Raw genomic sequence first — 24,384 nt, forward strand, 5'->3', positions numbered from 1 at the left:
CACCCGGTACCAAATGAAGGCGGCGCTAAAGGCACCGGTTTATAGGAATAACCGGTTCCTATGGAAATGAAACGTGGCAGCTGCCAGGAGCTCGGGCTTAAGGCACCGGTTGGTGCCTTGACCCGGTGCTATTGAATTAATTTTAGCACCGGGTCATTGAAATCAACCGGTGCCTTTGGCCCGAGCCAATAAATACCCCAGCCCCTCCCCCTCTCAAGCTGCCGTGAACTCACTGTTCATGGCAGCTGAGTGGGGTGAGGGGGGGCGAATTTTTGCTTTTTTGAAAAAAAGGTTAGTTATTTCTCTTTATAACTTAGCAATTAATTTTTAGAAACAGTTATTACTTGATTTAGTTTATATATGTGATAATTATTTTTATTTCTAGCATCTTATTGTAGTTATATACGTTATCAATTTATTTGATATTTGAATACTATCAAATTATTGTATTTATATGTTTTTTCAATTTATTTGATAAGTGAATAGCATCTATTTATTATAGTTATATGCATTATCAATTATATAAATATATTGTTATAAATTGGTAGTATGAATGAACTATTTGTACAGTACAATGATGTATATAAATGTATTGTGGACCCAGATGAGTCGGCAATGGATGTACATGGCCGACCGGCGTTCAAAGGAGTTCATGGATGGCGTGCATGAATTCATAGAAGCGGCCGAGAAATACAAGTATGGCAGTTTCGTTCGTTGTCCATGCAAATTCTGTAAGAATGAGAAGGATTACTCATCATCAAGAACCATCCATAGTCACTTGTCCTAATGACTGCATCCTATATCGAGGTGAGTATGAAAATTTGGATTCATGCCCTGTATGCAACACATGCCGGTATAAGATCCCTCGAGATGATCCAGGCGACGTTGAGGGGATACGTGTCAAGAAGAGGGTGCCTGCCAAGGTGATGTGGTATTTTCCTCTAATACCACGTCTGAAACGTTTGTTCATGAACAAAACGAATGCTAAATTGATGCGATGGCACAAAGAAGAACGTAAGCAAGACAATATGTTGAGACACCCCGCTGATGAGTCGCAGTGGAGAAAAGTGGACAAAACATTCCCAACATTTGCAAATGATGCGAGGAATATAAGGTTCGGCTTAAGTACGGATGGCACGAATCCTTTCGGTGAGCAGAGCAGTGGCCATAGTACCTGGCCTATGACACTCTGTATATACAACCTTCCTCCCTGGTTGTGTATGAAGCGAAAATTTATTATGATGCCGGTGCTTATCCCTGGCCCGAAGCAACCCGGTAACGATATAGATGTGTATCTGAAACCACTGATTGAGGATCTTCTATTGTTGTGGAAAGATGAGGGTGTTCGTATGTGGGATGCACATGCAGAGGATCATTTTAACCTGCGTGCATTGCTTTTCGTAACCACCAACGATTGGCCAGCACTAGGTAACCGCTCCGGACAATACAATAAGGGTTATAGGGCATGCACCCATTGTTTAGAAGAAACCGACAGCATGTACCTCAAGCACTGTAGGAAGATCGTGTATATGGGTCATCGTCGATTTCTTCCGATCAAGCACCCATTAAGGAGGAGGCATGCTCACTACGATGGAAAGGCAGATCATCGTACCAAGCCTAGGCACCGTTGTGGGAAAATGGTGTTTGAAATGGTCAAAGATATAAAAGTAGTATTCAGAAAAGGACCCAACAGCAGATCAGTGCAGAGTGATGACGGACGTGCACCTATGTGGAAGAAGAAGAGTATTTTTTGGGAGTTACCTTATTGGGAAGTCTTAGACGTCCGACACGCAATTGATGTGATGCACCTAACAAAAAATTTTTGTGTGAACCTTCTAGGCTTCCTTGGTGTCTACGGTAAGCCAAAGGATACATTGGAAGCGCGGCAAGATCTTCAACGTATGAAACAACGAGCCGCCCTACATCCAGAAAAAGGGATAAAGGACGTCATTATCTAGGTCCTGCGTGCTACACTCTTAGTAAGGAAGAGAAGCAAAGTATGTTCGACTATTTGAACAGTATCAAGGTCCCATCAGGCCACTCTTCGAATATAAAGAGACTACTGAACTTGAAAGAGAAGAAATTCGCACACGTAAAGTCCCATGACTGTCACGTGTTGATGACACAATTGATTCCAGTTGCACTTAGAGGTATTCTACCAGCTAATGTTCGAGCAACAATCATAAAGCTATGTGCATTTCTCAACACAATTTCTCAGAAGGCAATTGATCCATCGAGTTTAAGCAGGCTACAAGAGGATGTTGTCCAAAGTTTAGTCAGTCTTGAAATGATATTTCCTCCATCATTCTTCAATATTATGACGCATCTTCTAGTTCACCTGGTCAAAGAGATTGGTATTCTCGGTCCTGTTTTCCTTCATAATATGTTCCCTTTTGAACGATACTTTGCAGTCCTAAAGAAATACGTTCGTAATCGGGCTCGTCCAGAAGGAAGCATTGCGAAGGGTTACGTCACAGAGGAGGTCATTGAATTTTGTGTTGACTATGTGGAAGAACTCTGCCCAATTGGGATTCCAGTATCACGTCATGAGGGGCGGCTGATTGGAAAGGGCACACTTGGAAGAAAATCAGTAAATGCCACAGATCATGCCACGTTGAGCAAATCACATCTCACAGTTCTGCAACAATCAGCCTTGGTGGCTCCATACATGGAGGAGCACATGCAAATTGTGCGAAGTATATACCCTTTGAAGTCTGAGACATGGATTACAAAACATCATAACGATACATTCGCCACCTGGTTGCAGAAGGAAGTCATGGCCAACGATCAAATTCATGAGCAGCTAGCTTGGCTGGCCAGGGGTCCGGCAAATTCAATCCTGATGTACCAAGGATATGAAATTAATGGTTACACATTTTATACAAGAGCCCAAGATAACAAGAGCACCAATCAAAATAGTGGTGTGCGTATAGATGCCACCGACTCTAGTGGCCAAACGAACTCATATTTTGGTTACATTGAAGAGATCTGGGAACTCGACTATGGGCCGTTGAAGATACCTCTATTTCGTTGTCAATGGGTTAAACTCACAGGAAAAGGTGTCGATATCGACGAGTACGGAATGACAACGGTAGACCTCAAAGAGCTTGGCTATCGAGACGAACCATTCGTCCTAGCTAAAGATGTCACTCAAGTTTTCTATGTGCAGGACATGTCTAGCAAAACGAGAGAGGACAAGTCCAGGAATAAATCAAGTTTTGTAGGTGCCGGAGATGAGGCAAAGCGCCATATTGTTCTGGCAGGAAAAAGAAAAATTGTGGGAGTCGACGATGTCACAGATGAAGAATACAATAAGGTTGAAGACATGACTCCATTCACAGTGGAGGTTGACACAAGTATTCTTTTAGCCGAAGAGGAGGCTCCGTACGCACGTCATGATCATAATGAAGGGATGATTGTAAAGCGAACCATCGTTAATATTCCCTTAGTTGAATGATTATGTCTTGTAATATTTTCTGTGAACATTATTAGATTTCTTATGCAATGAATTGATTTATTGGACAATTAAATGATTTATTATGTAATTATTTGATTTATTATTCAATTAAAATGATTAGTTATGCACCTAAATGATTTATCATGTAGTATTTAGAATTATTTTGCATTTGAATAATTTATTATGCAATTATTTGATTTATTATGTAATTAAAATAATTAGTTATGCACCAAAATGATTTATTATGTAGTAATTAAAATTATTTTGCATTTAAATGATTTATTATTGTGCACCTAAAACTATAGTTAATATTTTCTTAGTTGAATGATTTACTAGGCAGTTAATAAATTTATTGAGCAAATAACAAATTTATTAGACAATTATTTTAACTATTAGACAATTATTTAAATTACTAGATAATTATCAGATTTTCTAGGCAATTATCAGATTTATTATGCAAATATCAAATTTATTATGAATTATGAGGCAATTAATAGATTTACAAGAGAAAAATAAAAGGGAAAAGAAAAGAGAACCTTTGGTACCGGTTGGAAAATCCAACCGGTACCTTAGGGTCCTATTTGGGTAAAAAAAAAGTGGGGCGTCGCGCGGGAGTAGAACAGTGGCCGCGGAGCCCAAATTACCGAGCGTTACCATTGAGATACTGAAAAATTCCGTTCCAATTGGGTCAAATATTTGTGAAAAGTGAACTTTAAATGGCCTAAGGACGACGAGTAACGACGACGAGTAATTTCGTATTCGCTCTCTAACTCACGCATTCGCCATCCCTCGACCCTCAACTCTAGACCTCGACCCTCAACCCCGTTCCTCGACCCGGTTCATCGACCCCGTTCCACAACACACACATTGTCTAATACACTCTAACACACACACTCTCTCTCTAACACACTCTAACACAATTGTATAAAGTATCGACCCTCGAGACACACACACTCACACACACAGACACACACACTCACTAACTCTCTCTGTCCCTCTAACATACACACACTCTCTCTCTCAAACACGCATATTCGTTCAAAGAATTGAATTCTCCTGCTTCATTTAAGGATGGACACATACTCTAACACATTTTTACGGTTTCAGTTAAGGATAGACCCCTTCAGTGATGAGCAGGCCACCGGGCAATACATGTTGGACGCAATAAACGAAGATACGAGGGCCAACACCACCCAGCCAATCGCTGAAAAAGATGCTCGGTCAGCTGATTCGTTCCTGAATATGTCTGGAGATGCCGATGAAGAAGATGATGACTTTGCGCCGCCGCCCAATCAACAGCAGCATGTTCCAGTACGAATCTTAAAACTATATGCATGGTGACTTCGGTAGATTAGTTTTGCGATTAACATATCTTTTCTGTAATTTAGTCGACCTCCGCATCGACTTCGTTGAGCCAGTCAAAAGGGAGACGCCGGCCAACCAAGAAAATGGAGGGAAGACAGGTCATCACAGAAGTGGACGCAGAGGGCTGTCCAAGTGCTCCAGAGGATGCTAGCACAAAATTTGTCAACCAATGTGGGGTTATTGTTCGGGCAAGAATTCCGATCACCACAAGATTATGGAAAACGACCAAACCCGAAGAACAGCAACACGCCGTGCCTGCACATTAGAAGGAAATGCTATGGGCAGAACTCAAGGATACGTTCACTCTTTCTGAAGGAGTTGACCAAGAACTTGTGAAGAAATGTGCCTTGAGAAAGATGGCCCTTGCCTTTGCAACTTTCAAGAAGAAGTTGTACACCAATTACATCAAGAAGGATAATGAGCCGGTACCAATGGAAGACTAAGGCACCGGTTGAAAAATCCGGTGTCTTAAGTCAAGGCCATTGGTCGTGGTTGCGGGGCACCGGTTGGAAAACCGGTGCCTTTGGCCCTTCTCAGCCGGTGACCAATGCCCGTTTTCTAGTAGTGGGTCTTAATCTTATGGTTGTTTGTCAAATCATATGTACAATCGTTTTCTCGTGCATTGCATAGGCCTGTTGCAAGGGCTGCAAGTTAAATCCATCCATCCATCATGGAGTGCTCCGGGGCACGCCGGCAGAAAGGACTTCTCACAACATACTCCCTCTGTCCACTAAACAATAATACAGTTCTTGCATTTTGACAAAAGAAATGCTTCCAAGTTTCATAAAAAAATTATACCAAAAGATACTAACCAAATGCTACCACACGCTAGCCATTCTTGTTCTAGTAGCCTGAAAAGAGAAAATGTGAGATTTTACGATCGTCGGCATGTCGCGGCAGAGCACTCATTGGTAAGATAGGGACTTTCTCTAGTGGCAAAGGAGAAGTGACTCATGGGATGACCTAGAGAGTGGACGAGTCGACTCAAAGATTGGAGTAAACGAATCAACCAGGAAAAAGAGATGAATCCATTCACATCTTGGGGTCGACTCTCGAGGAATAAAATGTGAATTTGGCCCTAGGAAGTTTGTCGTGGTGCGGTGTGCAGCAAATCAAGACCGGCAGGTGTCTAATTATTTAATCTTTCTCGTGGGGCTATGGCATTTTTGACGTGGCTGCCTCTCCGGTGAATGAACCGATGCGCGGCTGCTCTAAAGGAACAGATGGCAGGAGAAAAAAAACTTTCTGAGACCATCCCCGTCAACCAAGGTCAAAAGGAATGCACCTTTGGTGTGTGGCAGGAGGCCAAAAAAAAATTGAGCTTGTGTTTTGTTGTTTTTACAAATCAGTTCGCCTTTGTATGGTGCCTTTTAATCTATCCTATATATTAATATAATAATAATTTAAGTTCAGCATATCTCTTGCCGACCGTTCAAATGAAACCTAATGATGAGAGCAAAATAGAGAGCCGAATTAACTAAATAGCTTTATAGATTTACAGTAAACTTTTGGTTCAGTAAATGAATAAAGAACACCAAATGATAGTATTTTCTTCTCCATATAGGAGTGCAAAACTAGTGATACATCAACAAAAACAGTTGCACCACAACAAATCCGGCCCCTAGCAATTACATATAATCCCTATTAGTAGCAGCACACAAAATTTACATTTCTTTTTACGTTTCACCCTTTTAATACGTGGATACAACAGTGCAAAAATAATGTGTCCTGGTCTATCACTGTATACGCACGTATAATAAAACCCCTACACGCGTACGTACTCACAATTCCCTTCTGCATGTATTTGTATTTGTGTGTGTATTTAATTAGTCGTATAATAATCCGGTGTATATATACGCTAATACATATGCGGCAGTAATGGACGACGACGAACGTGCGTGCGTGCATGCCCATGCGCAAACGTTGATGCGCCGGCCACGATCACACGTACGGCTCATCAATCATCATAGACTCCGAGAGCGCTCGTCGGATCGGAGCAGTGTCGGCTCGTCGCAGACGAGGTCACGCAGGCTTGGCTTCAGCTGCGCACGGCGGCGCCGCCGGACTTGCGCCGAACCTCCACGACAAGCAGCTCCGGCGTGAGCTCGTAGATCTCCGCGGCCACGGCCAGCGCGCCGTGCTCGCCCTCCCGCGTCCCCTCCATGCTGATGGACCCGTCATCCCTCTCGCGCACCACCATGCCGGCCGCCGACGCGGCCCCCTCTGGCCAGCGTGGCCAGGATCTGCTCCACGGGAGCCGCCGACACGAACCGCGCCGCGGTCGGGTGCGGCGGCTGCTCCGGGAGGACACTGCCCCCTTCGCCGTCCTCGAACAGGCCCGACAGGTCGAACCCCCTCGAGAACGAGATGATGTCGAACGCGTTCAGGCTCGACCGCCGCCGGCTGCTCCCTCCGAGCCCGCTTCGCGATTCCAGCTGTAGCAGCGATGGCACCGACGCGCACGACGTCAGCCCGCCGGCGGCACCCTTTAATTTCTCGCCTTCCTGGGAGCGACGTCGACTGCCCGTGGCGTGTCCGACGCCGTCGCCGTCCAGGTCGAAGAAGGTGAAGGATCGGTCGGAAGGAGAAGCGGCGGAAGCCGACCTTGAACCACTCGTCGTCCATGATCTCGTTCGCGGTGGCGCGGCGCTGCGGGTTGGTGTCGAGGACGCGGCGCAGGAGGCGGGTGAGCTCCGGCGAGAACCACTTGGGGCAGCGGAACTCGCCCCTGTGGATCTTGCGGTACATGGGCACGAGGTTGCGGTCCTGGAACGGGAGGTAACCGGCGGCGAGCACGACGCCGCAGGACCAGAGGTCGGCCTTGGCGGCGTCATAGCCGCGGCGGGAGAGCACCTCTGGCGCGACGTACGCCGGGGTGCCGCAGAAGGTGTGGAACAGCCCGTCGTGGCGCATCTGGTCGGCCACCGCGGAGAGGCCGAAGTCGGAGACCTTGAGGTCGCCGGCGTCGTCGAGGAGCAGGTTCTCGGGCTTGATGTCCCGGTGGTACACCCCGCGCGCGTGGCAGAAGGCGACGGAGGACACCAGGTGCTGGAAGTAGCGCCGGGCGTCGGCCTCCCGGAGCCGGCCCCGCGCGAACAGCTCGCCGCCGCGCACGTACTCCATCACGAAGTAGATGCGCAGCTTGGTGGCCATCACCTCGTAGAGCTGCACGATGTGCGGGTGCCGCACCCACCGGAGCACGGCGATCTCGCGCTTGATGTGCGCCATCAGACCGGCCGGACTTGAAGATCTTCTCCTTCTCCATCACCTTGATGGCCACCTCCGATCCTCGCCGGTGTGCACGTTGCGCGCGTGGTACACCTTGGCGAAGTTGCCCTGCCCCGACAGCTTCCCTACCTCGTAACGCCCCAGGAGGAGCGTCGGTTTCTTGGACTCCCGGCCACCGCCGCCGCCGCCGCCATTGCTTCCTCCCTTGCCTGCCATCCTCACCATTGACTGATCGAACAGCAAGAGCTTCACTAGCTAGCTAGGCTAGCTGCTGCGGCAAGGATCGCCGGAGATAGATAGACGACGTGTGCGTACGAGAGAGAAATTAAGAGAGAATATGATCGATCGATGAAGTAGAGGTGGCATATATAGAGAGTGTGTTTTGACTTTTTTGGCGATCTTCTATTTTGTACTTTTCTTTTCACAGTTTGAATTTTCTTGAGAAAATTTAAAGCATTTTTTTTGGTACAGGTGTACTGTGGTGGGCGAGCACTAGTAGAGTAGCAGTTCAGTCATTGCTGACTAGGATCTCTCCATCACCGTTCGATGTGGATCGTGATGCAATCTGGGCCGTTGGTTCTGGGTAAGGCAAGCAGCTACTGTTGCGCTGCTTGGTCGGTGATCTGATGAAGGGGCCTCGTGTTTTCTGCACATTTGATTTTCTGTCATGGCACGGATCGATTGGTTGGAAAATGATTTTTCATCTAATTTGGTTTGACGTTTTTTTGTGATTATGATATGCTTAGTTGGAAATGGTAGGGGAAAAAGGTCGGTGCACGGTGACAGTTAAGCGTTTCACAGGTGATTTGTTGCTATCCTCCACGCACGCAGGAACGAAAATAAAGGTTGGTGAGAAACAAGTTAAGTTTATTCTACTCCAAAAATCCCCTAAAAAATATTATACTCCAAAATATTTTTTCTGGTGCAGATTGAGATGCTTTTGCCACCTGTATGTCCTCATGGCCATCAACTTCTTTTCAAGGACTGCGATTTTGTCATAAAATAATATAGGTGAGCAGAAAACGTCACTTATATTAGCTCTTGATATTTAGAACAGGTAATATAGATTACTCTTGTTTTTGTGCTCCTGAAAACAGAAGGGACAGTGTGTAGAAGCAGTGTTCAAGGATGTTTTTTTTTTCTTTTTCCATAGTTGAACAAGAAGCTAGCACCCTCTTCGTTGTCCGAAGGCTATTGGTCTCAAAAAAACAAACAAGATAAATGTATGTTCTAGAATCTGGAATCAACCTTCCATATCACGAGGGGACACTAGTTTGTTTTGCGTCAGTGTAACTGTCACAGTTTATTTATTTTGTTCAAAGATGCATGCATTGCACGACGAAATGCTCATGACAAAAAAAAAAGGAAGAAAGAAAATCATTTTGATTGCTGCGATGACTAAGAATTGGAATAAAGAATACCCTTGAAACATTCAATAATTGGGTAAGAACAATTTAAATGCTGTGGATTGTAAGGATTAGGGTGGGAGGAATGTGATTTTCTGGGTTACACGTTGGACCCAACGCAGGGATCAGAAACTGTGTATGGTGGAAGCAAAAGAAATTTTCCTTCATATTTTAGCTATTTTTTCAGTCAACAAACTCATGCATGTTGGCCTTCCGCTTCGCGGTCTTTGGCGCGGTAAATCTTGCACAGGACGTAGTACATATGTCGCCGCCGCCGGTGGCGTCGTCGTACTCCATCATGCATGCACCATCCGAGCCTGCTGAAGGATCGGCCGTCCTTGCGCCCATAGGGGACCGGTTGTAGATCGTGCCACCGCCTTCCGATCCTTGGCGCCGCCCTCCGACATGTCGCTGGCGGCGATGGCGAGTTGCCTGTGCCCGCGCGCCGAGCCGGCCATATGGGGCGTGTTTGATTTCAAGGCTCTGCAAGGCTCGGCCGGCGAGCCAGACCCTATGTATCACCGATACGCGATACAGGTACGGCGATACGTGAGTTTAAAAAATGACATAGTAGTAGTATAGAGAGAGTATCGGAGTATCGAAGTATCGGATATGCAAGTATCGGATACGAATACGGCTGAGTTAGTGAAGTATCGGTGATTCATAGGACAGGCCTTGGCCAGCCACAGCCAGGTTTGAGAAAGCAAATGATCTTGTTTGATTGAAATGTACCAAATGAGCGTGATGTGTCGGGAACGTCTGTAAGGTGGTATGGGTACCTTGCATCCATGAAACAAGTAACCTTACCGTCCATCCTTTCTCTGCTCTTTCCTCTTAGTCATTTCCTCGAACACATGCATGGCGACCAGCCAACCACCTCTGGGGCGGCGAAGCAGCACCTCAGCGCCGACAGGCCGCGCGGTAGGTGGGTTGGCTGTCGGGGATCCAGAGGGCGGGTTGGTGCGGGGCCTCGTGGTCCCTGGAGACGGGCACGGCGGGGGCGAGGAAGGCACACGAGGAGAGGGGGAAGAGGGCTTGTCGAACCTGGCTCAAGAAAAACGAAACCCAAAAACGTATGGCCAGATGCAGGAGAGAAAAGGGAATTTGCACGCCGCTAGCCAGGCTCCACAACTGGGCCAAGAAATCAACACACAGGCCTTTGTAGCTTGGTCACCCCATTTTGGCCCATATCAAAACATGCCATGGGCTCTCTTGTATTTCTTGATGCAGTACAAGTACCACCATATAGACACTGTTCCCAGCGACGAGGTCCTCGAGGGCGGCGGAGCAGACGTCGACCGGTCACGTGGTGGACGGTGGCACCGGCGCTGAGGCGGTGAAGGAGCGCAATGGATGCGTCGTCGTCTAGGGATGAAAACGGTCGGGAACGGTCGGGGAAACCCCTTAACCGTTCCCGCAACTGTATTTTTTGGTCGGGAACGAAAACGGGAACGGAAAAAATGGACGGAAAAACGAAATCGGTATTACGGGATATCGGGAACAGAATCAATCGGTCGGGAGCATGCCGATTACGATCGGGAATCGATAACTCAAAACGGGAAAATACATACAACCACTTCAAACATTTAACTCGATAAAATAATTACAACTATGCATAAATAACATGGAAACAAGACTCGTATAGCTAAGAAACACAGGTAAAGTGAATCACGAATTCACAATTCACGTTGTAACACATGCAAACAACAATTCACGTTTCCAACACAGGTAACACAGCCGACTACGACAAATACGGGAATTCCCGCGGGAATTTTCCCGGCTGAAAACGGGAACCGTGAAAACGGTCGGGAAAACACCCCAACCGTTCCCGTTCCCGTTCCCGTTCCCGTTCCCGCCCGTTTTCCCGTTTTGTTTTTCTATTTTCCTATTTTTTCCACGGAAACAGTTTACGGTCGATTTAAACAGTAAACGGAGCCGGTCGGGGCGGGATTTTCCCGACCCATTTTCAACCCTATCGTCGTCGGTGTCCTTTGGCAGCCATCCAAGTCGAGTGCTCGGTCGCATGGCTGGGCCGTGGGCTCCGCGCTGCCCCTTGCAGCATGCGGAGGAGGAGGCTGACAGCACTGTCCAGGAACGAGCTCTCGCCGGCCCGGTCGGTCATCACGCCTGGACGCTGGACGCCAGTCGCCAACGGTTTCATATTGGGCCAGGATGGAATGGAGATGGAGGCCCAATTCGGATCACCAGCATTGAGGAAAAGCCTTCTAGGATTTGTCGGTACACGAAGCAGCAGCGTCGGCGCTTTTTTCTTTTTTATATTTTTAAAAAATAAAAATTTCAAAAATATATATCCGTTTTGAAATATTTCAAAAATATCCCCCGATCGCCCTCCATAGGGCGACACACCCTAAGTGTAATTTTTTTTTTCAAATTTGCAACGATGTTCCTGAAAAAAAATGGCCTGTCGCCCCCCCACGGGCGACAGGGGGCCTGTCGCCCCCCCCTCGTGCGACCGCTGGGCCCGGCCCACGGGCGCGGCAGGGGGGCCTGTCGCCCCCCCGGGCGACAGGGGGGCTGTCCCCCCCGGGGCGACCGGGGCAACCCACCCTATATAAGCTCCAACCCTCCCTTTCCTCCTCATTTGAGCCCGAAAATTCCACCAAAAATCCAGAAAAAAAGAGAGAGGTGAGGAGAAGGGAAGCGGCGAAGCCCTGCCGGATTCAGCACTTGTGATCTGCATGTTAGTACATTTAGTTTATATAATTTTTTATTTAAATACTACGCATTTAAGTAGGAGTAATTCAAGTAGGGGTGAGTAATTTAATTTAATTAGTGCTATAGTAGAACCATTTAAATAGGAGTTTAATGATACTTTAGTTTATAGTTACGTAGTAGTAAATACTTGACGAACCTCTTGCCTTTCCCTTTGTCTCCTTTCTGATTCTAGGTTCATGTACAGGGGGAGGAACATCATGTGTTGGAGGCCATGGTTTGGGGGGCATGAAGTCATCCATGTCGTCATCCCAGTTAATACAAGTTGGTGGTTGAGGTGTTGAAGCATGACTCGACGAACCTCCGGGCATCTGTTATTGCGCAGGCCAAGTACTATCACCCGAAGATCTTATCCGCCTCCTTCGTCTAGTTTGCGTCATAAGTCCACCGAAGATACATACCAATTTATGGAAATTTGGTATCGTTTTGTTAATCAACTCCGTGTCCTCGGGGTAATCCTAGCATATAATTAAAAAACAATGTTATTGTTTCATAAATATGGATTCGAAATGACGGACGGGATTACAACTGAATGAGAGTTACCTTAATGTGCATCTCATACACATCTGGCCGCATCCATATCTTATAAGAACGTTGTAAGAATCCAATGATATTAGGATGATTCGCTAGTTCACATATTCTCATGTATATCTTCCGACGTTTTAGCAGGTGTCCCTTTACATCTTGCGTCGTAATACCTCGAAATAATGTGAAATCTTTAAACTCTACTACTTTGGACAACACCATCTCTATCGTACCATCCGCTAACGGATCCAACTTCTTACTGATAACAAGATGGGTCATGATATCAAGTATTATACTAGATTTTTCTTCGGTCCATGAAAATCCTCCATAATTGGAGGCAGCCATTACCTTATGCTGCAATATCAATAAAGTACTTTCATAATTCTATTCTAATTCATAATTAATTTAAAAACAAGTATGTAATAGTACTGAAATTATAATACTAAATGAGTGTTCTAAAGCACCAAATCTAATTCTGCTAATCCGCTAATTAAATTTAATTGTTATACAATATAAATGGATTCATATGGAAGTTACCGGTAGATCACAAATACGCAATTCGGCAGAGCTTCGCCGTTTTTCTTCTCCTCACCCCCTCTCTTTTTTCCTGAATTTTTTGGCTCAAATGACAAAAAGAATGGCGGCATATGGCGGCAGGGCTTATATAGGGAGAGGGGACCCTGTCGCCCCCCCAACGGGCGACAGGCCCCTGTCGCCCATGGGGGGCGACAGGCCCCTGTCGCCCCAGGGGTGGGCGACAGGCCCCTGTCGCCAATGGGGGCGACAGGCCTTTTTTCCAGAGACCTCGTTACGAATTTGAAGAAAAAAAATTACACTTAAGACCTGTGACCCTATGGGGGGCGACCGAGGGTTATTTTTGAAATATTTCAAAACGGACATATATTTTTGAAATTTTTATTTTTTAAAAATATAAAAAAGAAAAAGCCGCGCAGCGTCGTCCGCCGCCGCAGGTAGGCTACGGCCCTCTTTGAGAACGATTAAGCCCTCAAAAAAAATGATTAACTCAGATTTAATAAAAAAACAAAATAATCTCGTCAAACACCCTGATTATTATTTGGCTTATTTAGATCGCCAACAAAAAAAATCGGCCTTAACACGGCGTTTCGAAACGTAAACGCGGATGCCCCCTCTTTTCTAGAAACGCGAGTCGTTTCCCACTCGATCCTTCTCCGCCTCGCATCCGAGATCTGGATCTCGGGGGCGTCAGCCGGCTCCACCTACCTACCGCCGGCCGCCGGCTCCAGCTCCCGCGCTGCCGGCCGCCGCCGCCGCCGCCGGTCGTCTCCTCCCTGCCGCGCCCATCCTCCCTCTCCTCCATGAGCGCGCGGCGCAGGCAGGCCCGCCAGGAAGCCAGTCTCTGCTCCCGGCCGCTAGTCCTCTCCGCCTGCTGCGCCCTCCAGCTGTGACCGCCGCCGCCAGCTCTCTCCTCCCTGCTGCGCCCGCCCTGCCTCTCCTCCATCGAGCAAGCAAGTGCAAGCAGGCCGCCCTTGTCCTCCATCGCAGGCACCAGGAAGCGCGGCCCTCGCCAGCAAGCTCCGCCCTCCTCCCTCCATCGAATCACTGGTGGTGAGTAGAAATGGCGGCGAGATCAGCAGCACTCTGCGTCGTCGCGCTGGTCGTGGCCGCCATGGTGCTACTGGCACCGACGCAGGCGAGCTTCATCTACACCGAGGAGGACCTCGCGTCGGATGATTCCATGTGGGCGCTGTACGAGCGCTGGGCCGCGCACCACGAGGTGGCGTGTGACAAGACCACGCGCTTCCCCATCTTCAAGAAGAACGCGCGCGAGCTCCTCGACAAGCAGCGCAACAAGGGAAAGTCCTTCGCCGCCCTCAACATCTTCGGCGATACTACCTACGATGAGGTCATCACTTTTTGGACGGGGGAAAGGGAGATCGATGAACAAAATTACTTTGTTGATTGCGACCGGGTTAGGCCAGAGTTGTTACATTTGGTTAAAGGCTGTTAGTATCTTTGATTGTGGAGCCGTGTTGGCCAGGTTGTGAGCCGTGCCTGTTGGAGGTCGCCTTGCTTTATAGTGTGTGAGCTGTGCCTGTTGGAGATCGAGGAACCAAATTCCTTTGTTGATTAAGCTGTTTTGTATCTTGCTTCAACTTTCATTTTAGTAATAAAATCCTGTAGGGGCCTCGGCCCTTCCAGTTCATTCAAAAAGAAAGAAAGGAACCAAATTCCTTGCCAAGGGAGCATGTAATTCACTTGCAACATAGTATATAGTTTCCATAATTCATTTATGTCCAACCCATGGAGGCGCTGACGGCCACGGGCAAATGCTTCTCCCGGCCAGGGCAATGTCCCCGATGCCCCCCTGGTGTTGTTGGAACGTCGCCAGAATTGTGTCCTTTTTCTGTATCTGGAGGGGTTGCTGCAGGAGCAACAGAAGCTCGGGCCTTCTTGTATCAGCGGCAGGCTGTTCAATCAAGGTGACAGATATTTCGTCTTTATAGTACCAGTCTTGCTCAGATTCAGTAGTTAGTCTGCTCTGTTCCTGTATGAGCTCGTGTCTTTAGATAAAAGATCAATCTTTTCATTTATTTGAAACAGATGCTAACGTGGGATGACTTGTAAGGGGAACTGAAATATTCCATTTACTATCTCAGTGCAATATGTTTTTTTTTCTCAATCTGCAACTGCTGCTTATGTTTTTTTTCTAGGATTCAAAGGCAGCACTGTTGTTTGATGTGCAAACTATTACTTGTGTTTTCTTGGGACTGAAAGGCAGGGGTGCTATTGGATGTAAGTCATGGATTCTCTTTTGTTTGCGGACATCATTTTTATTGCTGCTAACTGATTAAGTACTGCTTATGGGCATTGCTTGCAAAATCTACTTGCATGTTTATTTCATTATTTTGCTAGAAATCAGAATGTCGGCAATGCTCTCCTCAGTCTGTTCATGCACAAAGTAAAGATTGAAAATCCATCGTGAGCTGCACGCCTGTTTTTTTTTATTGACAGGACCAAGCGGATGCATGATATGCGCAGTGAACTATTTGTAATGGTTTGACAGGATCAATATACATTGTATCTTTTCATGTGAAATACTCATAAATGCTTTAAAATATGCAATGTGATGGCTGTGTTAAAAAATGATTGTTTCTCTGCTTGCTCAGTACCTCCACGAATGATTTGGTAATTTGATCAATTTGGGTTTGTTTGGCACACAACTAATAGTTGTCCTGCATTGGGTAAGCCTGTTTGCAACCTGTAGCCAAGTGCCCAGTGAATAAGCTTGCTATTGAGTCAAGAGTCTGTTTTGAGAATGTGGTAGTTTCCATCATTGGGCTATATGAGTCCAGTGAATAGGTTAGCAACTGCTACTATGCTATTTGTGTGTGTCCTCTATCTATATGCACATATTGTTACAAATAATTAAATTTTCATCAAAAATTTTACAAAATTATTTCTTTTCTTATCCAGTGCTGAAACACAATTGTCATTCTATGTATTTGCAGTTTTGACCAAACCTATACATTTGGCTTGATCTGGTTCCTGATTGGTAAAATGCTCTTAAAGGTTAGCTTCTACATTGTGTGTATTGCCATCCCAGATGCATTTTTTTTTCCTCCGAGTGTTCCTAGTACGTATGATTGGTCAAGCCACTTTTTTTTCTTTTCATTTGAGGGTTCACCAGGGGGGAGCTGATCCCCACCTGAATATTTATATCATTGGCCCCGAAACGGCCCGTAAAGAAGAAGTTACATTTACAACTCTCTCCTCTGCCTGAGTGTCAGGCAGAAGACTTTACAAAATCATAAACAAAACCAAGAACAGAACCATCGGTGCATGAGCTATGCCTGTATCGCTGCTTGAAATATTTCGCACCATTTTTCCGCAATGTGTTTTTTCTTTTTCTTGAATCTTAAACGCTATTGCTCAGCTGTTGCTTTGCAAGCCTGCAGAACTTGAACAACGCTCAGGGTCTCGTTTCTGAAGACAGCCGCGTTTCTTGCCTTCCAGATTTGCCAACAAGAAAGTGCAAATATTGTTGTTTCTTGTTAGATTTGGTCAAGCCAGTTCTTGATTGTTTCTTGTTAGATTTTACTATTTACTGTCAATTTCAGTGTAGTTTGTTTCACATATAGATTTTGTTTCTTGGCAGGCCAATTCGTGGTTGTTAGGCTGGCAATAAGAAATTCTAACTTATAGGCTATGCTATTTGTAACACAGGGATTTTGTTTAGTTTGCAGTCTTACCATAGCTGCAAGTGAAGAGTCCATCTAATGTGAGTTTTACATATCAGACCACAAGCCATAATATTACCTCTGTTCAGGCCGTGAGTACACAAATAGATGTCTTTATTAGACTGACTTCAATAATTAACTTGGAAAATGCCCAGATGTTGAATTTGTTAATAATCCCTATACATGCAAGCATTTGCAAATGCTAATTGGCCTGTCTTAGAGAGATAAATTTCTACCATATTACGTGGAGGTGATTTGTACTGTAACATTATGATGAAATAGGCAAGATGAGTGCCTGTAGTGACGTGGTCCTGGAGATCAAGAATTTCACTGAGGTGAACTTCTAGGACAAGCTGGATTGGCTGGCATAGTTTGAGGATTCCGGACTGTAGACTCCGACGAATTGAAGGTATTCTGTTTATTATAATTTTTCATTCCTTTTAATACTCCACATCTTCTCATTTTAATATTAGATACTAATATCTCTGTAAGAAGCATATTACATTCTTTTCTTTACAATCAGAAATTGTTGACAGTAAGTTTTGGTAAAGTTTGTTTGGCATAGATGAGTTAAAAAAGTGTCTTGTCATGAAAGCTGTGATATATGGATGCTTTATATTTCTGTTCTTCAATGCTAAATGATGTGTTTTCTGTATCTTGCTGAAACAATAATGTAGGCATAGAAATGATGCCATGTATTCGGTCATAGTACCTACCAATTTTGCCGTATACAGATTTTGTAGTGTAACTCTTAGACTTGTCCAGTTCCCAAACTACCGTATCTTTATTATTAGTCAAAGTACCTACCAAAATTAAAGCATGGTTATGATTAATTGGTTTTACTGTCCAATGCGCATTGCCAAGCCAATCCGTTAATTTAACAAGTTTAAGTTTGGTTGCTAATAAGACTAAATAAAATAGTCTCAGTTTAGTACTTCTTATTAGAATGGGATTTCGAGGAGACTGTAAGAATGGGATTTGCCTTGTCTATTTACGTCAGCCCTTGAACTATTGGAATTTTCGGTATACAAGATTCTTTTATTAATCTTTTTAACAGCTTCTGCTTCGAAGACCCTTCTGCTTCCCCTGATGCTTATGATATCGTAGGCTTTGATCTTGCACACCAGGGCGACTGGTTGGTTTACAGATGGGTAGGTTCAGAAGATTGGTCTCATGCCATTCTTAAACTTAGTGACTATAATGTTATATGATATGGCCTGAAAAAATTATTGTCTTTACAATTTAGTCACCATCTGCTGCCTCATAGAGAGAGGGCGTTTCAGAATCTGTAAGCTTCCCTACGCTTCAAATTGATTTTTAAGAAATCCTGTCCAGTGTATTCAGTTCAGAAGCTTCTCTTGAGTTCCGGCATCAGTGAAATGTCTATTTTCATGTGCCATAGACCAAAACCTCCTATTGTGTTAGGATCAGTGTTTTTCCTCGATTGCTAAAATCTTGACCATTCATAGTGAAGATTTGTTATGTAAAAGTTCCTCCTATGTTTAACTCTATGCCATATTAATTGAGATTTGTGACGTAAAAGTTCCTTGTATGCTTAACTCTTTGCCTTTTCAACTAGAGATGTATTTCACAAAAAAAAACATCTACTTACTTTTTTTTATTAACAAGTAGTTATCCCAAAAAAATACAGCAACATTTTCACCTAATTGTGTCTACAACCAGGGAATTCAGATTCTGGTTTCTTCAATTCTATAAGTTGTTACATAATTATAACTAAATTATCATCATCACTAGAAGAGGACCATCTATTATTGTCATTGCTTTTTTGGTTTAAAACATCTTAAAAAACTGATTGAGTGGCATGGTTAGTTCTGTGTTTCATGACACGAATCATCTCCCCATGCTGTTGATAGAATTGTTATGTATCATAGAAAATGATGGTAACCAAGCTCAGATAAAAGTTTGATATTTCTGTCTCGGATTCAAATTTGTTGCCTTTATAATTTCATATTACTTGCAGGCACCCGGAGAACAGCTACTTGGGAGACCTGCACCATCACCTGAAACCACTGAAACCCCTAACTTGAGAATATGTCCACTCCTCAAATGCCATATGGTACCTCTCCTCGGTCAGGCACCAATATGATTAATACTCCTTCCCCCAAAAGCATCTAACACCACAAAAACAGAGGTAAAAGCTGATACAAGCATCTCAATAGCAGCTGAGGCCAGCAGCAGCTGTGTTGCTAGCGCAGGTAAAAATAGGCTTTCATTGATGCACTTTAGTTTTATAGATATTCTGTAACACATGCTTCCTTTCTTGATCTTGTTCTGAATCCACATTTTAAGCTGTAGAGAGTGCAGTACACTTCCTCAGCTACAAGGTTTACAGGGGCATGCATATCTAAAACTACAGGCAATTAATGCTTCCCTCTTATCTAAAATAGCTCTTTAGACTGAACTTAAATTTTTGGACCTTTTATATGTCCCTGATCAACTACAAATGCAGTACAACCAAGCCTTGTGGAAACGATTTCATAATAGGCAGCTGCTGCCTGGACGTATGCAATCGGGCGGTCTGGGCATGGCTCAGCCTCAATTAAATCAAGGAACTCAGCTACGAAGTCACCCAAGCCAGTTTACTGCAGCTGCAAATAGTGCTGGTTTTATATGAGCTGGTTTTAAACTGCTACAAGCACAAGTTTTTAGATCATGCTCTATAGCATTTGTTTCTATCACAAGGTCCTATTTTGCATGCATTCTTTTTGCCTATCCTATATGTGTACTCTATACATGGGCTTCTGTAATATATATGCCAATGTCTCTTATGCTCATTATGCAGATGCCAAGTATTAGCTTCTGTAATATATATGATAATGACTCTATCATGCTGATTATGCAGATGTCAAGTATTAGGATGCATGAAGATCAGATTCTCTTTTTGCCTTACCATTCAGTTCGAAGTCACAGAAAAATCCAATCAGTTCAGGTGCTATGTAATATGCCCAGGTACAAGACTATTGTTTCTTATGCCCTTCACTCAGACACATCATGAGTGTACAGGATAGCCATAGATATGCCCTTCACCCAGGCACAAATCCATATGGATGGATATAATTCTAAAATCATAGATTTGGTCGCCTATACAATTTATGTTTCGGCTTTGCAACTCGCTCATGTGGTGTTTCATGGTTTAGCAAAGGTTTTGGCATGTTCCTTTTTTTATTTTGTTATTACAAGGTTCAAGTTTCAGAGCATAAAAATACCTTAGTGTTCAAAGGATGACCCCATATTTTGTTTCCCATTTCTCTTCACCCGTTGTCACATTACTAATATTGGTCTATGCTTTGCTGCAGTCAGCAGGTAGTTGACCAAAGAGGAAACAATCTCATGTTCATAATGACAAAGAAAATTCAGAAATTCGGAGTTCACGAAACCAACCCTTTTTTACCATCCGAGCTTGACTGTGTTAGATAATCACCATGCTCTAGCTTGCTCTCTTTCATTATAGTAGTAGTAGCTCTACCTCTTTGACCTGCCGTGGCTTGCCACTTGATTTTGAGCGGCAAAGACTAGTGAGCATAGTTGCAGCTGCTAGTAGCAGCATGGCAGCAGTAGCAAGTAGTAGCAGCAGCAGTAGCAAGTAGTGTTAGAAGCTGCAAAGCACTGTAAGGCCATACCTTGTAAATGACTCACCTTGACTTGGTTGTGTATAAAGGAGAGAGCAGCTGCAGCTCAGTGGTTCAAGCAGCTCCACTGCCGTGTGTGCTCTTCCTGAGCTTCTTCTTCCTCTCCCCTTCTTCTTCTCCACCTGCAAGAGTGAGTGAGTGTGGTTAGGGAGTGCCAACAAGTGGTATTCAGAGCTTGAGTGTTCGAGCTTGGTGGCCATGACTTCCCTGGATCGTGAGCGTGGGCGCGGGCGTTCCCCGGAGCGGCGTGGTCGGCAGACGACGTACGTCGTGAAGAAGACGGTGCGGGAAGCCGGCAACACGCAGTATCCCATGCTCACCCGCACGAACTACGCCGAGTGGGTGGTGCTGATGAAGGTGATGCTCAAGGCAAGGCGCCTGTGGGCGGCGGTGACAGCGGGCACCACCGACGAAGAAGACGACCAGTCGGCCATGGAGGCCATCCTCAAGTCGGTGCCAACAGAGTACGTCGTCCCGCTCGGCGCCAAGGACTCCGCAAAGGAGGCCTGGGAGAGTTTGGAGACGATGCGGCTGGGAGGCGACCGCGTGCGCAAGGCGAAGGCGCAGCAGCTCAGGCGGGAGTACGAGGCAATCGCGTTCCGCGATGGAGAGGCCATCGAGGACTTCGCGCTGCGGCTCACCTCACTGGTGAGCCAGCTAGCGCAGGTCGGCGTCGACATCGGCGAGGAGGAGGCGGTGGCGAAGTATCTCCGCGTCGTGCCGCCGCGATTCGCGCAGATTGCGCTCTCGATTGAGACGCTGCTCGACATGAGCACGCTCACAATCGAGGAGGTGACCGGGCGGCTCAAGGCGGTTGAAGATCGCGCGGAGGCAACCGCCCGCACGACCGCCGGCGGCCAGCTACTGCTCACGGAGGAGCAGTGGGCGGCGCGCCTGCGCGAGAGGAAGCAGTGGGAGGGCTCCTCTGTTTCGCGCGGAGGTGGCGGAAGCGGTGCGCGCGGCAGGCGGCGCGGCAAACCGCGGCGGAAGGCTGAGGGGACCGACAAGGACGGCGGCAATCGCGCCGCCGACAAGGATCGGTGCCACAATTGCGGCAAAATCGGGCACTGGGCCCGAGATTGCAAGGAGCCAAGGCGCCAGGAGAGGGCGCATCTCGCCCAGGATGACGAGGAAGAGCCTGCGCTGCTCATGGCGCAGGTCTGCGCCATCAACACCGAGGCAGAGGACCGCGGCGGGCACGTCGAGCTCGACGAACCACGCGCGCGGGTCAACCTCGGGCGGGCGGAAGAGGAGGCGGAGGAGCAGTGGTACCTCGACACCGGCGCGAGCAACCACATGACCGGAAACCGCGCGGCCTTCTCCGAGCTCGACACCGAAGTCGTCGGCACCGTGAAGTTCGGGGACAACTCCGGCGTTGGCATTCAGGGGCGCGGCACGGTCGTGTTCCAGTGCAAGGACGGCGAGCACAAGGCGCTCACGAACGTGTATTTCATCCCCAAGCTCCGGAGCAACATCATCAGCATTGGCCAGCTCGACGAGCGAGGCTGCCAGGTGCTGATTGACGGAGGCGTGCTCCGGATCAGAGATCGCGAGCGGAAGCTACTCGCCAAGGTCGCGCGGAGCAAGAACCGCCTCTACACCCTGGCGCTGCGCATTGCGCGCCCGGTGTGCTTGGCGGCACGCTGCGACGACGACGCATGGCGCTGGCACGCGCGCTACGGCCACCTGAGCTTTGACGCTCTGGCCAGGATGGCGAGGCGAGGCATGGTGAGAGGGCTGCCGCTGATCGAGCACGCGGGCGAGCTCTGCGACAGCTGCCTCGCAGGGAAGCAGAGGAGGCTGCCTTTCCCCAAGAAGGCGAGCTACCGCGCCGGCGACATCCTCGAGCTCGTCCACGGCGACCTCTGCGGGCCAATCACGCCAGCAACGCACGGCGGGCGGCGCTACTTCCTGCTTCTGGTGGATGACTGCAGCCGCTACATGTGGCTGCACCTCCTGTCAAGCAAGGATGAGGCGCCGGCGGCGATCAAGGAGTTCCAGGCGCGGGTGGAGACAGAATCGGGGAAGAAGCTGCGCGTGCTGCGGACGGATCGCGGCGGCGAGTTCACTTCGATCGAGTTCGGGCTCTACTGCGCCGGACAAGGCGTGGAACGCCATCTCACGGCGCCGTACTCGCCGCAGCAGAACGGCGTCGTGGAAAGGAGGAACCAGACGGTCGTCGGCATGGCGAGGAGCATGCTCAAGGCCAAAAGGATGCCGGCGGCGTTCTGGGGCGAGGCGGTGAGCACGGCGGTGTTCATTCTGAACCGCGCGCCCACCAAGAGCTTGGACGGCATGACGCCGTTCGAGGCATGGCACGGGAGGAAGCCGGATGTGTCCTTCCTCAGGACATTCGGCTGCATCGGGCATGTGAAGAAGACGAAGCCAAACCTCCCCAAGTTGGAGGATCGGAGCAGCCCGATGGTGTTCCTGGGTTACGAGCGCGGTAGCAAGGCGTACCGGCTCTACGATCCGCAGGCACGGCGCGTGGTGGTGTCCCGCGACGTGGTTTTTGATGAGGCGGCGTGTTGGAGTTGGGAGGAGGAGCAAGGTGATGGGGAAGCAGTGCGCGGAGCCTGGAGGGACTTCATCATCGAGCACGTGGAGGTCCAGGACGGGGAGGACGCCGACGGGGAAGCAGCGGCAAGCCCAGGAGTTGGCTCCCCTGCTTCAGGTGCGGCGGCAACAAGCCCAGGCGGCGGCTCCCCTGCTCCAGCCTCCCCTGTTTCGGAAACAGGGGAAGCGGAACCGGCTCCGCATTTGCCTGCGGGGTCGCCGGCCACACCTGCGGCACCATCACCAGGCTCAGCATCGCCGATCCACTACGTCACGCCTCCTCCGAGCGCCTCCTCGAACGTCGATGCGGAGTACTCCGGCGAGCCGCTCCGGTTCCGCGCGGTGGATGATCTCGTCGGTGATTCCAGTCCACCAGGGCAGGCGGCCCGGGTGCTGGACGATCTCGAGCTGCACCTGGGCAGCGCAGAGGAGCCACCGAGCTTCGCCGCAGCAGAGCAGGAGGCTTGCTGGCGGGTGGCGATGCTGGAGGAGATGGCGGCGGTGGAGGAGAACCACACGTGGGAACTTGTGGACCCGCCGATCGGATGCCGGCCGATCGGATTGAAGTGGGTGTTCAAGGTGAAGAAGAACGAGCGCGGCAAGGTGGTGCGGCACAAGGCGCGGCTCGTGGCCAAAGGATTCGTGCAGCGCGAGGGCATCGACTTCGAAGAAGTCTTTGCGCCGGTGGCGCGCATGGAGTCTGTGCGCCTGCTACTGGCGCTGGCGGCGTCAAGGAGCTGGGAGGTCCATCATCTGGACGTGAAATCGGCGTTCCTCAACGGGGAACTCGCTGAGGAAGTGTACGTGCAGCAGCCGCCGGGATTTGTCGTCGCCGGCGAGGAGCACAGGGTGCTCCGCCTGCGCAAGGCCTTGTACGGGCTGCGTCAGGCGCCGCGCGCATGGAACATCAAGCTCGACGCCAGCCTCACCACGCTCGGCTACACCAAGTGCGCCACCGAGCACGCCCTCTACACGCACCGGTCGAAGGGCGGACTGGTAATCGTCGGCGTGTACGTCGACGACCTCATCGTCACCGGCACAGAGCAGCGTGACATCGACGCATTCAAGAAGAAGATGAAGGCGATGTTCCGCATGTCTGACCTCGGCCTGCTCACCTACTATCTCGGGATCGAGGTGGAGCAGGGGAGGGACGCCATCACACTCCGCCAGAGCTCCTACGCCGAGAAGCTGCTGGAGCGGAGCGGGATGGGCGAGTGCAGGGCGTGCCAGACGCCCATGGAGGA

At 48.0% G+C, this 24,384-nt stretch overlaps 1 pseudogene; it reads right to left on the reverse strand.

Annotated features, from left to right (window-relative positions):
• Positions 1 to 6,515: 6,515 nt before the first annotated feature.
• Positions 6,516 to 8,266, reverse strand: LOC120648653 (annotated as a pseudogene).
• Positions 8,267 to 24,384: the final 16,118 nt, after the last annotated feature.

The sequence above is a fragment of the Panicum virgatum genome, chromosome 9K, assembly GCF_016808335.1.
Source record: "Panicum virgatum strain AP13 chromosome 9K, P.virgatum_v5, whole genome shotgun sequence".
In the NCBI taxonomy this organism is placed as follows: domain Eukaryota; kingdom Viridiplantae; phylum Streptophyta; class Magnoliopsida; order Poales; family Poaceae; genus Panicum; species Panicum virgatum.